The following is a 13,127-nucleotide window of genomic DNA, read 5'->3' on the forward strand; positions in this document are numbered from 1 at the left end:
TACATAAAATTATTTAAATAAAGTCATATCATTTTCGGCATTCATTTAATAACAGGTTTAACACTTATACTTCACATAAAATTACATATTATTTCCATGATTTACCATTGCACAAATTGCTATTAATTTGGTCATTATTCAGTGCATTTAGCCGAATGCAAGTTTAATTAAACAATTACTCACTTTCAACTTAACTCAATCATTTTTACAAATCTCTTAACTCAATCATTTTTACAAATCTAATATACATATTATATAATATAATAATAACATTTAACAAGCCAAGACCGAATACAAACTTGCTAAAATTTGCCTACTTTAATCACATTTGCCGAACCATAATGTAATGTAATTTAATAGATCCTAACAACATATACAAATTATAATTATTTGATCCATTCGTTATATAACTATCACAACCAAATTTAAACAATTAAAACCCATTCAAATACATACATGCTTATGATGATTGTTACATTTCGGTACTAGGTTGAAACTTGTTTACTATTCCCAAGTACCAAACATAGCAAATAACACATATCCTAATATCAACCCTAACCACCCTGAAACATAGCCGATTATTCTTTAAATCCTATTCAAAACACATCTCATACATGCTGTGTAATAATCATACCAAAAAAACTTATCTCAGGTTTGAATATAACCAAATAAATATTAATGCTATATCACATATTAATACCTTAATCGCATGTCAACCGAATTTTCATACATATTTTATTTTAATATGAATCACATTTAAAACAACCAAACATACCTAAGGATATATGCATATATATTTTACGGCCAATCTATTCTTACCTCATCCAACTCATTAATTAATTTCCATGCTCAAACATATGTCACTACTCAACCATTTCCAAAATATACATCATATATCACCAATGCCATGCATTCACAACACATAGCATCATCACAAAATAGTTTAGACTATGATAAAACATAATCAAAACCAAACTTTAAAGTAAAGCCATTTTCACATGGCTTTATGATAAACCGTAATATATACATATTTTTACCCCATGCCTGGCATATTTATGAATGATTTTTCCTTGATTTTAAGTGAATTCGATGCTCCTAATCCTTTAATTTTATGTTTTATACTCAGGAGAGCTTAGGATAGCAAAAAGAGCAAGAAACGGGCCAAAAAATAGACAAATTGGGCTTAAATATGTATTCCACACGGCCTGGGCACTTCGACATGAGTGATCCACACGCCCGTGTGTGACACACGGGTAGACCACATGCCCGCGTGTCATAGCCGTGTCGACTAAGAACCAACTCAGTATTGCACACAGCCTAAGCATCTTTATACGGGCCTGGCACACAGCCGTGTCCTTACCGAGCCCAAGCCTAGTTCTATTCAAAAAAGGGCACTTTTGAGGGTTTTAAAGCATTTTAAGGCATATATAAACACCCTAGAAGAGGATTAAAGGGAAACATAGAGTTGGAGGCAGAAAATTCTCGCGAATAGCCATCGGAATCACCTCGGAGCCAGGATCTACCTCAAGACTGAAGATTTCCATCCAATTTTCTAAAAGCTCTTTGGGTTTTCTTTATGTTTTTTTTGTTTTCCAAACTTTGAGATATTTTCCATTATTATTATGAACTAAACTCCCTAAATACCTAAGGGAGATGAACCCTATGACGAATTTTATTACTATTTGATTTATATGATAAAGACTTATTCTTATTCTTAATTCTGAGTTCTAAATTCATGTTTTAATATTCCAGGGTATTAATTAAGGTTTTGATGTGCTTAATTAGTGGAGAAAAAGTCCCTATTTAAGAGTAGATCATCCATAATTAAGCAGAGTTGAATGCACTCTTAGAGATAGGGCGACATAAATCTTCTGGATTAGAGTCAAATCTAATAAAGGAATCCATAGATTGAGTTCATGCGACAATAGGGGTTTTAATTAGAAAGAGATTTCAATTAATCAACCTAGAATCAGTTGTTTTTAGTCTCGAATGGGATAATAACATAAATTAGGGATTTCTACGGAATAAGTCAAGTGAATAAATCATCTAAGTCAAAGGTAATAAGTGAAGTTTAGATGGATTCTTCCTTGGGTATTGTCTTCTCCATCGGTTTTTCCTAAAGTATTTTCCAAACTTCATCTTTGTCGTAATCTTAGTTAATTAGATAATTAGCTTTAGTTTAAAAACACACTTTAATTCTTAAGCTAGATAATAAAAAGATAGTAATTACTATTACTTTTAGTCCTCATGGATACGATATTTTTGGTCTCACCAGAACTATACTACTATTTGATAGGTGCATTTGCCTTAGTCGAATTTATAGTTAGTTACACGACCATCAAGTTTTTGGCACCGTTGCCGGGGATTAAAATATTAGGAATGCTTAATTTTTATTACTTTAGCCATTTATTTTATTGCAATTTAATTTAATTTTTATTTTGTTTATATCACTAAATTTTGTTTTATTTACTTTTGGCAGGTTTTTATAGTTTATGACTAGAAGAAACCTGTCAAGACCTCTACTTTTTGATAGTGAGATCGAAAGCACAGCTTGCAAAAATCGAAGAGAAATAAGGCCAAGCCTACGATACATAGAGGAAGGACAAGAAGATGATATTCAAACCACAACTGAGGAGATGGCTGATAATCAAAATAATCAGTTACCTCCTGTGGCTATTGCAGACCCAGTAAATCAGAATCCTGCTCCTCGTACTATGTATGGTTATGCTAAACCCAGTTTAACAGGAGCTGAATCAAGTATAGTTAGACTTGCTATTGCTGCAAATAATTTTGAACTAAAACCTAACACGATTCAAATGATACAACAGTTTGTTCAGTTTGATGGTTTGCAGGATGAGGATCCAAACACTCATTTAGCAAACTTTCTAGAATTTTACGGCACCTTTAAGATCAATGGCGTTTCTAATGATGCCATTCACCTTCGGTTATTTCCCTCTTCATTGAGGAATAAGGCTAAACAGTGGTTGAACTCGTTATCACGAGGATCAATTACCACTTAGGAACAAATGACTGAAAAGTTTTTGCTTAAATATTTCCCATCGGCTAAAATAGCTAAACTAAGGAATGACATTTCTTCTTTTGTGCAGATGGATTTATAAACACTCTATGATGCATGATAGAGATACAAGGATCTATTGAGAAGGTGCCCTCACCATGGGTTACCACTTTGGGTTACCACTTTGGCTACAGGTTCAAACTTTTCACAACGGCCTGAATACTTCGATTAGACAGATGATTGACGTAGCTGCTGGTGGGACTATTAATAATAAGACTCCTAAAGAGGCCTATGAATTTATAGAAGAGATGTCATTGAATAATTATCAGTGGCACGTCATGAGGACAAAGTCGATGAAAGTGGCCAGCATGTTTAACGTCGATTCAGTTACTATGCTCTCTAATCAGGTAGAACTTTTAAATATAAAAAATGATGGTTGACTTGGTTCTTCATAGGTTCATCCAGTAATGCAGTGTGATGTAAGTTGAGGTGGAACAAGCAATTCAGAATACCCACCCTATGGCCACAACATGGAAAACGAACAAATGAATTATATGGGTAATATAATCCTCGACCTCAAAATAATCCTTATAGTAATACTTACAATGTATGTTGGAGAAACCACCCAAATTTCTCATGGGGAGGCCAAGGGAATCAAAGACCACCACCCCCTCCAGGCTTCCAACAACAACCTTACCAGCAAGAGAAAAAGCCGAACCTTGAGAAGATGATGACAAAATTTATATCATTAACGGGAATCTGTTTTCAGAACACTGAAATTGCACTTAAAAATTAGCAAGCATCGATCCAAGGGCTCAAGAATCAAATTGGATAGTTGGCTAAGATGATTTCAGAGAGACTATCAGGAAGTCTACCTTGTAATACTAAACCCAATCCAAAAGAACATGTGAAAGCAGTTACACTAAGGAGTGGGAAAGTGTTAGCTGAATCTGAAAAAAAGCCACTACAAGAAGCTAACAGAACCGAAGGAGAAGAGGAAAACCCAAAAACAATGATAGTCCAATGCCAAAGGAATACAAACCACCAATCCCATATCTAGCAAAGTTGAAGAAAGACCGCATGGATGCACAATTCGGTAAATTTCTTGAACTTTTTAAACAACTGTATATTAACTTACCTTTTGTTGAAGCTATATCGCAGATGCCTATATATGCAAAATTTTTAAAGGAGATTCTAACAAATAAAAAGAAGTTTGAAGACTTATCTTTAGTGGAACTTAACGAGGAGTGCTCGGCCATACTCCAAAATAAACTGCCAACCAAACTGAAAAATCTAGGAAGTTTTACAATTCCTTGCTTAATTGGTAGTTTGAATGTTGATAAGGCACTAGCTGATTTAGGCGCTAGCATTAATCTGATGCCATATAAAATGTTTAAACTACTTGGTCTTGGGGAACCTAAACCCACTAGGATGAGTATTCAACTAGCTGATAGATCTGTTAAATATCCTAGGGGTATTATAGAGGACGTACTTGTAAAAGTAGATAATTTTATATTCCCTGTTGATTCCGTTGTGCTTGACATTGATGAAGATGTTGAAGTACCTTTAATCTGAGGTCGTCCATTTTTAGCCACTGCTTGGGCTGTTATTGATGTGGGTGATGGTAAACTTGTGCTTAGAGTAGGTGACGAAGAGATTAATTTTAAAATTTATGATGCCATGAGATTTTCTAAGGAACAGGATGACTCATGTTATTTTATTGACTCTATTGATCATGCTACTAAAGATTTTTTTCAGGAAATCATACATAAGGACACATTGGAACTGTGTCTTGCTCAAGGAGAGGAGTTAGATGATGATGATTCTGAGATAGGTAAGATAAAAGCTGAACTAAATTTCAACAAGCCCTTCCCAAGACAAGCGGGATATGAGGGTATTAAGGCAAACAATGGACTTAAGAAAAAACCCTCTATTGAAAAACCTCCTAAATTGGAGCTTAAACATTTGCCAAATCACTTAGAATACGCATTCCTTGGAAATAATTCTACATTACCAGTGCTTATTGCTTCTAACTTGCAACCTAAGGAGAAAGAGGAATTACTCCAAGTATTAAGAGAGCATAAACAGGCTATAGCTTGGAAAATTTCTGACATTAAAGGGGTCAGCCCTTCTTTTTGCACCCACAAAATTTTAATGGAAGATGAATATAAGCCATGTGTGCAAGCTCAAAGACGACTGAACCCCAACATGAAAGAAGTTGTTAAAGTTGAGGTAATTAAACTCTAAAGCTGAGGTAATTAAACTCCTAGATGCTAGAATTATTTATCCTATTTCTGACAGTTCTTGGGTAAGTCCAGTGCAGGTTGTTCCTAAAAAAGGAGGCATGACTGTTGTAGCCAATGAGAAGAATGAATTAATCCCAACAAGGACAGTCGCAGGTTGGAAAGTTTGCATTGACTATAGGAAGTTGAATGATGGCACAAGAAAATCACTTCCCCCTGCCATTCATTGACCAAATGTTGGAAAGATTATTAGGGCACATGTACTACTACTTTTTAGACAGATTCTCTGGTTATTTTCAAATCCCAATAGCTCTTGAAGATCAAGAAAAGGCGACATTTACATGTCCATACGGTATGTTTGCTTATCGTAGAATACCTTTTGGATTATGCAATGCTCCTACTACTTTTCAGCGTTACATGATGGCCATTTTTGATGAACTTGTAGAAGACATCATGGAGGTATTTATGGATGACTTCTCAGTATTTGGCAACTCTTTCCATCTTTGCCTTAAAAATTTAGAACGAGTTCTAACAAGATGTGAGGAAACAAACCTTGTACTTAACTGGGAAAAATGTCACTTTATGGTTCAAGAAGGTATTGTATTAGGACATAAAATTTCTAGTAAAAGGATAGAGGTTGATAAATCTAAAATTGAAACAATTGAAAAACTACCTCCCCCTAGTTTGGTTAAGGCTATTAGAAGCTTTTTAGGACATGCTGGGTTTTATAGAAGATTTATTAAAGACTTTTCTAAAATAGCTAAGCCTTTGACTAAATTACTAGAAAAGGATATGCCTTTTAATTTTGATCAGGAATGTTCAGAAGTGTTTAATACTTTAAAGGATAAATTGATTAATGCTCCAATTATAATCGCACCTGATTGGAATTTACCTTTCGAACGAATGTGCGATGCGAGTGATTTTGCAGTAGGCGCAGTTTTGGGACAGCGAAGAGACAAGCATTTCCAACCTTCTACTATGCTAGCAAAACTTTGGCAGCCGCACAAGAAAACTACACCACCACGGAAAAAGAGCTGCTAGCTGTGGTTTTTGTATTCGATAAATTTAGATCATATCTAATATTGTCTAGAATTTCGTTTATACTGACCATCTGCTCTTCCCTACCTTTTAACTAAGATTGATGCAAAACCTTGACTCATTCGATGGATTCTATTATTGCAGGAATTTGACTTGGAGATTCAGGATAAGAAAGGAGCTAAAAATCTCGCGACTGATCATCTTTCCAGGCTTGAAAGTTCAAGTACCAAAGAGCTAGATGAAGTTGAAATAAATGATTCATTCCCTGAAGAACAATTCTTTACTAAATTTGATTCTGAAGTACCTTGGTTTGCAGACATTGCAAATTTTTAGCCGATAACATTATCCCAATAGGGTTGACACATCAGCAAAAGAAGCGATTCTTTACTGATGTGAAAAACTACTTTTGGGAAGACCCTTTTCATTTTCGTATATGTGTAGATCAAGTCATTAGGAGATGCGTTATAAGGTCAGAAGCATTTAAGATCCTGGAGGATTACCACTCAGGACCGATTGGGGGACATTACAGTGGAAATAAGACCGCACATAAAACACTCGAATTAGGTTTTTATTGGCCAACACTATTCAAAGACACCAACAGGTATGTTGCCACTTGCTATAAATGCCAACGAACAAGTAATATCTCTAAGTGTTATGAAATCCCCCAAACATACATGCTTTCATGTGAAATATTTGATGTTTGGGGTGTCGGCTTTATGAGTCCATTCTCTAGTTCATTTGGGAATAAATACATCTTAGTAGCCGTCGATTATATGTCCAAATGGGTGGAAGCCCAAGATTTACCTACGAATGATGCTAGAATGGTAGTACGATTCCTTAAGAAACTCTTCTTTCAATTTGGAACACCTAGAGCAATTATTAGTGATAGGGGTACTCATTTTTGTAATGCCCAATTTGATAAGACCATTAAGAAATACGGAGTGCACCACAGAACAGCTACGCCTTACCATCCTCAAACTAGTGGACAAGTTGAAGTAACAAACCAAGAACTTAAACGTATCCTAGAAAAGACAGTAGAATCCAACAGGAAGGATTGGGCAATGAAAGTAGATGATGTTTTATGGGCTTATAGAAATGCTTTTAAAACCCCCATAGGAACATCCGCTTACAGACTTGTTTATGGAAAAAGTTGTCATCTACCGTTTGAGTTAGAACACAAGGCATTCTAGGCTATAAAGTTTCTAAACTTCGATCTCAAACATACAGGTGAAAACAGGTTGATGTAGTTGAACGAGTTAGATGAGTGGCAAACTAATGCATATGAGAATTCACGCCTATACAAGAAAGCAACAAAGCGTCGCCACGACGCTCGTTTAAGGCAACATAAGCAATTTGAAGTTGGAGATCTTGTCTTTTAATATAACTCGAGGCTCAAATTTTTTCCTGGGAAGCTTAAATCACGATGGTCAGGTCCTTTCGTAGTCCAAACTTCTTTTCATATGGCACAGTAAAGGTAAATCACCCGTCACAAGGCACATTCAAGGTAAATAGACATCATCTTAAACTTTATAATGGTAAGGACTTTAAGGATAATAGAGAGGAGCTTCAGCTCCTTGAACCTGCCTAAATATGTCACAGGGTAAAGTCGAGCTTAGACTCTAAATAAGTGCTTCTTGGGAGGCAACCCAAGCACTAACCTCACTAAATAAAGTTTAATTTTTCTTTAACTATTTATAGTTTAACTGCAGGTAATTTTGACATTTGACAGGGACGAACACGGCCTGGACCCACGAGCATGTCCTAGGCCCTGTGACACCTACAGAATGGAGACACGGGCATGTCCTAGGTCGTGTAACACCCACGAGATGGAGACAGGGGCATGCTTGGAACCGTGTAAACCTTGAGAACTTTAATGAGATGATCGACAGTATTGAACACGGCCAAGACCAACGGGCGTGGCCAAGGCTGTGATGAAACAGGACTCACATTTTTCCCAAAATAAAGGCACATAGGCTGCAACAAAGGAGCCACGGCCGTATGATACGGCCGTGTGAAGTCCACAGTTAAGACCCATGGGCGTGTTCCAGACCATGGTAAAACTGCAACTAAATTTTCACAAAAATTTAGCACACAACCTATGATAAAGACCACGGTCGTGTAAGTCGGCCGTGGGAACCACACAGCTTGGTACACGAGCGTGTGTACGGCCGTGTGAGGACTTGCCCAAAAAAACAAAACAATAAACGAAGTCAGGATAGAACACAGGTGAAAGCCACGACCGTGCTTAAGGGTCATGCACAATCCTAACTAATGGACACGGGCGTGTTGGATGGGACACGGGCGTGTGAGAAATGAAGGTAGCACTACATACCCGTGCGATGCGGTTGTGTAGGTCACACGGCCAAAACACATGGGTGTGTCCTTGAGCCGTGTGCGATACTGACTTGAAACATTTACCCATAAACATAAGCCATGAACACAGGCATGGAGGATTTAACAGGGCGTGGGAGAAGCGAACAAGCGTGCACATAGCTGTGCGACATGGCCATGCGCACCACACGGCCTAGGGACACGTGCGTGTCAAAGCAGCCGTGTGTGATTCTGACTACTATATCACGAAAAACACAGGTAGAGAGACTACCACACGGGCATGGGCCACGGCCGTGTGGCCCCAAACGGGGCTTACATGACTGTGGCCCCTCTTTTAATCCCCGTAACCCTAATTTTATTTATTTATTTCATTTATTATTCACCTTCTTCCTCAAACCAGCCACCCTTTTCTTCTCCATTTTTTCTTTCTTTTCTTTCCCCTTTCTCCTTTCTCCTTTTTTTCTCTTTTCTTTTTTTTCTCTCTCCTTTTCTTTCTTTTTTCTCCTCTCTTCCTTTTCTCTTCCCCTCCACTTTCCCCTTTTTCCTTTGCCGCCCAAACACCGTCGCACACTGACGCCGCCCCCTCCTCTGTTGCGCCACTTCATTTCCCCCAGTCGACCCACCACCGACCCTCATCGGTTACACCTTATATCATCCTTTTCTTTTTTTAAATTTATTTCACTTTTATTTTCTTTTGTTATTTTATTTATTTTAAATTTATCTCTTTTATTCATCCTTTATTTATTTATTTATTTATTTACATTTATTTTCCCTTGATTATGTGAGTCTTATTTAGTTTAGCTGATTATTCTTATTAATTTTACTAGTTTGGGATTCATTGCCATGTTTTGTTCCATTATGCTACTTATAGGATCATCCTTACTCACTATTGGGTGCTTTGAATATTTAGTTTAGTTTACTCTAGTTGCTAATCCTTTATTATGGCTAATTTAATTAGTATACTGATGGCTTGGGTAATAGCACATATAGGACTTGATTCTACACTTTGCTCTTTTTTCTTATTAGTATTTATTTTCTCACACATTTACTCCTATCCACATATCATATCCCACGATGTAGTTGATTGGTATTCCAAATTTAGTCATATCACTATTCTATCTTTTCAGGTACACCATGACAAATACTAGTAGAAAAAAACTATTGTCCCATCCTCTAAAAAGTGAAAAGGAGCAACATCCTCCTCGGGTCCTACCAATGAGATACGGCACCCAATCCTTCAATTTCCATCAGGACCCTAGGAGGAACTATTCCAGATACTACGGGCCCGACCCCTACGTGTGGGCTGTTGCATTGATTGGACCGCACTAGAGCAGGTCCATCTAGTTGATTTGGTTCGAGCCCTCTTAGCCATCGCTCTATGGGACCGATTCTTTGACATCATCGAGCCGACGTACCTAGAGATCACTTTGGAACTATACTCGACATTTCAGATGCAAACAGTTATGGCGGAGCATGACGACCTACGAATTTTGTGTCCTCTTGGGACTATATACGAACGAGTTCATAGAGGCTGAAAACTTTCCTCGCCTCTACCGCCACATCCACTATGCGCCTTCATCATGTTGGAATGCCATGATTTCTGCTACAGGCATCTATGACCCCGGCTGTTCCAAGGCATCATCGTTAGGTCCAGCTTTGTGATATCTCCATGCTCTTTTGGCACACACTTTAACTGAGAGATGAGAGAGCACTGGTGTAGTGAACACTCATGACGCATACTTCCTATGGAGCATGAGGCAGGGGCACATTTTTGACCTCGCCTACTTCATTGCCCTTGCCTTTCGCCATCAAACTGAGCGACACCAGAAGGGAGTCATCAGCCTAGGCCCATATGTAACTCATCTAGTACGCTACTTCGGGCTCCTGAATACAGTGGTCCAGTCTTCATCGCTCACTTTCATGGCTAGATGTCCCCATAGGGCATCCAAATATGCTCCATATGCGGATGATTGAGCGTCGTCGTGGGTTCAACCCTCCTCAGTACCAACTTGCACGAGCTACCGATGAGAATGACGCCGAGGATATTCCTGACGATATCCCAGCATTTCAGGAGGACCCACTATCACAACCACCACCGAGCCACCGACTAGTTCATGCGGCTGCTTCAATATCTTTTTTGACCACCTTTATCGGTTTGAGCAGTATTGCACTCAGCGATTCAACAGCAGCAAGGCGACACTACAACAAATCTGCCAACATTTTCACATCTCGCCTCCAGCACCACCACTTCACGATCCAGCTGTCGACGAGGACTATTAAGTCCATCTAATTTTTAAATTGCTTTTCTTTTTATTTTCTTTTTATTTTTATTTTGGCATTTCTTTTGCACTTTCATTATCAATTACTTACAAGACTTTTATTAGTATAATTTGAGTTTTTTTTTATCTAGTTATTTTATTATTACTAACCCTAATAACCATATACATATAAATCCCTTGAATATTATCGATGGTATCGCAGTTTCAAAAGGTTCAGTTGATGGGTACTACTAAGGCATACACATACAATCATCTAGGACTGCCATGTCCTGCTTGACCACGACCATAGCCACCACGACACCGACCACCACGATAACCTCTTCGCTGGGCACTATCATTGTGGAATCCAACCTCTACCACCACCTTCACCTTTATCTACATGTCATATATACATCGCTTTCAATGCTTCTAAACCTGTTTCTACTCTTTCAAGGATTACATCCAAATTCAGGGCAGTTTCGATTCTCTCCCACTCTTATAATCTTATACTTATATTGCTATTATCTATCTCTGTACATTGAAGGCAATGTACACCTTAAGTCTGGGGAGGTTATTTATGTGATTATTAGAGAATCCTTGAATTCTTATCTTGTTCTTAAATAATTTACTCATATCATTATTAGAGCAAATTCTGATTGATCTATGATTATTATTAATATGTTTTGAACTAAACCATAGGTAATTGTGCATTAATTGTTTAAACTTTAAGAAATTAAGGAATCAAGCATGATGAGTTGGCTTTTGAGAAATAAAATTGTTAGGTTTTTTCCCTGAATTGAGGTATTATCTTGAAGTTTTGAATTTACAATATTGATATCAAATACCCATAATTTTTGTTAGATTTTGAGCCTTTTAAAGCATATATCCTTATTGTTCACTGATTTTATTGATTATGAGTGTGTCAATATTAATTTATTATTCTAGAACTTGCATCGATTATACATGTCGATACCACACCATTGATTTGATATACTAAAATGATAAAGGCACTTAGGTTTTAACCCATTTTTTCCTCATAAAAAGCCTACCTACACAATTGACCCTTAGTGAACCCCTTTGAGCTTAACAAACTATTTATTTTAGTTTACCTTAAATTTTAACCCTTTTATCATACTTTTTGATTCATTGAGAATTTTTCCCATTTTATTGATTCCCTTTTTGTCGAGATTTGAATTGGTTAATTGCCTAACTATTTTCTTTCATTCGAATGATATAATTCTCTATTATTTTTGTAATTATTCTTATTCTTAAAAAAAATACATACTTACATACATATTCGTAGTAATTCTTTGTTTTTGAGCTTAAGTTTTTAATTCCATATTCTGAGATGAAGCTTATGTTTATTCAATTGATGTTAGTTATTTTTCCACTTAGGTAATTTTTCAAGTTAATCTCGATTCTAACCATTTCCTTTTCAGCCTTTATCCACACCTTAACCCAAAGCCCCATTACAACCCTTCAAAGACCTTTTGATTTGTGTATCATCTCATTTATAGTGGTGGAGATTTGATTTTCATGCAAGCCTTTGACTAATGAGTGCTTAATCGTTAAACCTTAAACACATTGAGTGATTTGAGTGAACCTTCAGTGAGGATGTCAACCAATGTCAATTTGAAATTAAAGATAATTACTTAAGATAAAGGGGGATGCCTATAATTTTATGATTAAAATGCTCAACTTTGACTATTTGAAACCTTAATGTTCTTTGAGTTAAATTTTCAATGTATGACTGCTTGTGGAGTATTTTGAAATAGTATTGATGAGAATTATAAGTTGAGAAGAATTTCTTTTGATTGTGAGTTGAGGATTTTGCTTGAGGACAAGCAAATGCTTAAGTGTGGGGATATTTGATAAACTATAATATATACATATTTTTACCCCATGCTTGGCATATTTATGAATGATTTTTCCTTGGTTTTAAGTGAATTCGATGCTCCTAATCCTTTAATTTCATGTTTTATACTCAGGAGAGCCTAAGATAGCAAAAAGAGCAAGAAATGGGCCAAAAAATAGACAAATTGGGCTTAAATTAGTATTTCACACAACCTGGGCACTTCCACACGGGTGATCCACACGCCCGTGTGTGACACACGGGTAGACCACATGCCCATGTGTCATGGCCGTGTCGACTAAGAACCAACTCAGTATTGCACATGGCCTAAGCACCTTTCCACAGGCGTGGCACATGGCCGTGTCTCTACCGAGCCCAAGCTTAGTTCT

At 37.1% G+C, this 13,127-nt stretch overlaps 1 non-coding gene and 1 pseudogene across 1 annotated transcript; one reads left to right on the forward strand and one right to left on the reverse strand.

The window, feature by feature from the left end:
- The first annotated feature begins 2,636 nt into the window (after window positions 1-2,636).
- LOC128282070 (uncharacterized) lies at window positions 2,637-10,918 on the forward strand (annotated as a pseudogene).
- LOC128283011 (small nucleolar RNA R71) lies at window positions 3,075-3,181 on the reverse strand. Its single transcript, XR_008273356.1, has one exon. It is a non-coding gene; the product is annotated as a small nucleolar RNA R71 (small nucleolar RNA).
- Window positions 10,919-13,127: the final 2,209 nt, after the last annotated feature.

Source organism: Gossypium arboreum, chromosome 10 (genome assembly GCF_025698485.1).
Source record: "Gossypium arboreum isolate Shixiya-1 chromosome 10, ASM2569848v2, whole genome shotgun sequence".
NCBI classification, from domain to species: Eukaryota; Viridiplantae; Streptophyta; class Magnoliopsida; order Malvales; family Malvaceae; genus Gossypium; species Gossypium arboreum.